Source organism: Neopelma chrysocephalum, unplaced genomic scaffold (genome assembly GCF_003984885.1).
Source record: "Neopelma chrysocephalum unplaced genomic scaffold, ASM398488v2 Primary Assembly neopelma1_71, whole genome shotgun sequence".
NCBI classification, from domain to species: domain Eukaryota; kingdom Metazoa; phylum Chordata; class Aves; order Passeriformes; family Pipridae; genus Neopelma; species Neopelma chrysocephalum.
The window spans coordinates 9,781,725-9,784,894 of record NW_020897731.1 but is presented as its reverse complement, the minus strand read 5'-3'; the positions used below and the strand labels follow the sequence as shown (position 1 = coordinate 9,784,894).

The 3,170-nt window shown below is 48.1% G+C and overlaps 1 protein-coding gene across 2 annotated transcripts in view; it reads right to left on the bottom strand.

Annotated features, from left to right (window-relative positions):
• PI4K2B (phosphatidylinositol 4-kinase type 2 beta) overlaps positions 1-2,550 on the bottom strand; it is a 29,375-nt gene extending 26,825 nt beyond the window's left edge. The window contains exons 1-3 of one of the 2 annotated variants that reach the window (XM_027686635.1): positions 2,402-2,550; positions 2,185-2,242; positions 215-336 (exon numbers count right to left, since the gene is read on the bottom strand). The gene's annotated coding sequence lies outside the window, so the exon portion shown is untranslated. The remainder of the gene's footprint in view (positions 1-214; positions 337-2,184; positions 2,243-2,401) is intronic. The other variant, XM_027686634.1, reaches the window with a different exon arrangement.
• Between the last annotated feature and the right edge of the window lie 620 nt (positions 2,551-3,170).

The following is a 3,170-nucleotide window of genomic DNA, read 5'->3' as shown; positions in this document are numbered from 1 at the left end:
CGGCCGGGCGGGCTGGGGGCTCTCCCGCCGCTCCGGCTGCGCAGCCCCGCGCCTGCGCGCGGCCCCGCGCCCGCCCCGCCACCTGCCTTAAAGGGGCCGCGCCCGCGGCCCCGCCAGCGCCCCCGCTCGGCTCCAAAGTCTGCGCCGCGCCAGCCACCAGTCACGGGGCGCGCACAGCAGCTGGTAGTTTAACAAAAACACCCCTGGAACTCGCCTTATTTCTACATCTGGAACAGGTTTATCTCCTGGCCACCACTTGCCACAGCCAGCCGCTCTCCCTCCCCACGCTTTACACGACATTGTTCTATATCATCACGGTAACTTCCAAAACGAAGCCTAAAAATAACGTAAGTGAAAACAGTATGAATACATTGAACACATTGTCATTATTTTCATGTTCCCACAACAACAATGCGATCTTGACTGGAAGAAAGAGAATACAACTATAACCCCAACACACTGCATCAGATTTTGACCTGGATGCCTTGTCCCACACCTCTCTATAGAAGAGGGATTTTCCTCAGATTTCGGTGAAATATGGGAGAAAGATATACACCTGAAGTACTTGCATAGAACTGGGATTCTGGGTTATACCAGGAGCAAATCAGTTCTCAGCTAAAAATAGTAACTGTACATATTAATTATTCAGTATTCTCATAATTATGCATGGTGTAAGGACTCATTCTGTGCATAACCTGGGATCACAGAAAGAAAATCACTTTGCTTGGTTATGACAAAATAAAACCTTACTGAAATGCTGGACTTGTGTTTGTTTTGTCTCAGATTACCTGTCAGCCAGTGGACTTTGGAACTAAGCTGTGTCATTTACTTATGTAACTACTAATATCTGTAACATTTGATAAAATCTGTTCACACTCGCATTTCTGTTTCCATCCCTTTCTATTAAAAGTGAACTTATCCAGTCACACGACTCCAGATGAATAGCCATTTTGTGCCCAGTAAACATATTTATGAATGTTACAGCAACTGGATGTAATTTTCTGTACAGAAAATTCTATGGATGTTAATTTCTGTATGAAGTAAACAAAAAGATCAGACTAAAATGGGAGAAATCTGACATTTTTCTCAGCAGACTGCTAAGTAATACTGCATCTCCCTTTAGCTATGAGTGAATTGTGACTGTTTCAACAACATTCCATTAAACAGTTCATTCGAGGGCTTCTAAAAACTTTGAGAGTTCTTTCTTCTGATAAAACTAAACAAGAAATAACTCATTAGTTATTTTTCATAGAATAATAGGATGGCCTGTGTTGGAAGGGACCTTCCAACTCCCCTGCTATGGACAGGGACACCTCCCACGAGACCAGGCTGCTCAAAACTCCATCCAACCTGGCCTTCAACACGTCCAGGGATGGGGCATCCACAACTTCTCTGGGCAACCTGTTCCAGTGCCTCACTCGCCTCACAGTAAAGAATAAAGAAAAATATTTCTCCTGGTTTATGGGCTCATCTACACATTACTGTACTTCTAAATGCAGTTAACTGGTAGTTTTCTTCTCCTGCTGCAATGAGAATTCTGTAACTTGCTCATAGGTCTTGACCTAACAAAGCCTTTACATTGCCTCACTCTTCAGTAGTGCAGAATTCAAACACTACGACAGCTCATAATTAAACAAAATACACATCACCCTCATAGTTATTAACAAACCATTAATTTTAATTCCGAGTAGCTAATGCTCTTCAATTAGCCACCTGGATTAAAATTACTAACAATTACATCACGCAAATAAGTTGGATCATTTTCCTCATGCTAACGCTTCTGTCTCTATCCTTCTAACCCACAAAGCATACTTTGTCATCTGTTCATAATACGTATCTGAGCACTATGTCGAAATATTGGAGTAGGAAAAACAGAAGGGAAAAAAAGGGAATTCACGCACAACCGTGCGCTTTTCGCTTTAGGTGAGCGCCCTCTTGTGATACAGATCAAGATGAGCAGCTGCTCCGTGTTCATAAAGCACCAGCAACACGACATACGCAACAGTCCAGGCGCGGCGTGACTGTGAGGACTGAGGAGCGGGACAGTTCAACTTGTAAAGCTCTCTTCTGTCCCAAAGGATTAAGAAACTGTGTTAATTTTAGTCTGAGCTAACAATTAAATCAGGGTGTAAGATTACTCTGTCAGAACGCCCAAAGGATCCTAATCAGGCTAATTAAACTTACAGAAGCAGGACGGTCAATATGCACTCTTCACGTGCCAATTAGCCGTCTGATCTTAAAACTGTAGAGCAGAAGAATCAGATAAGATTTCATAAACAAATTCAGCTGACCAGATACAGGCTGGTTAAAACCAAACATTGGAACAAACACACCATACACCTAATGCGCCTCTTCAATTTCTGTATTCGCTACTGGTCGTTTTAAAAAAGCAAATGGGAACCTGCCAGCCCCTGCGACCGCCTCGTGGGGCAAAGGACAGTTCCAGGGAAGCTTCCACCTGCCGAGGATTCACTGGCAGTCCCTAGTAAAGATGCAAAGCTGTCCCAGATCTCCTGCTGGTGTAACTGCCTTTTCTCAAATAATGTAAAAAAAAAAAAAAAAAAAAAAAAAAAAGAAGAAGAAGGTAAATTAAGTCTCTCCTGATAGCATGTCCGTCCCTGCGACGCAGTTTTGGGCTGCACTCCCCGGCCCCAGCAGGCAGATTGCTGCTATTCCCTGAGGACAATGCCTCAACCACTTGCGTCCACAAACACATCCCGAGGAGCACAGAACGCCCTAGCCCTCTCGGGGGCCTCGGGGACGCACGCTGTTACCAACAGCCTAATGCTAAACCTTGCGGGGCAGGGAAAAACAATCCACGAATAGGCTCTTCCCAGCCAAGCAGTCTGTGTTCCGGCGGGCTCCTCCCTCACGCCCCTTATGGGAGGACGCCCCGAGCTCAGAGCGCTGGGCCGCCCACCTGAGGCTCAGGGCCAGGGGCCGCCGCAGCACCGCACCTGCATTGGGGGTTCGAGCTCCACCACGCGGCCGGGCCGGGCAGGGGAGGGGAGGGCCGAGCCGTGCCGGGCGGGCTCTGCCCGCGGCGCGGAGCCGGCGGTGGGGTGGGGCCCCGGCGCTCCGTGCGCCTGCACCGCCCCGGCCCGCCCCTTCCCGGCGGAAAGTGCCTGGCTCTACGGGCCTGCTCGGCGCCGAGGAGGAGCGGCGGCGGC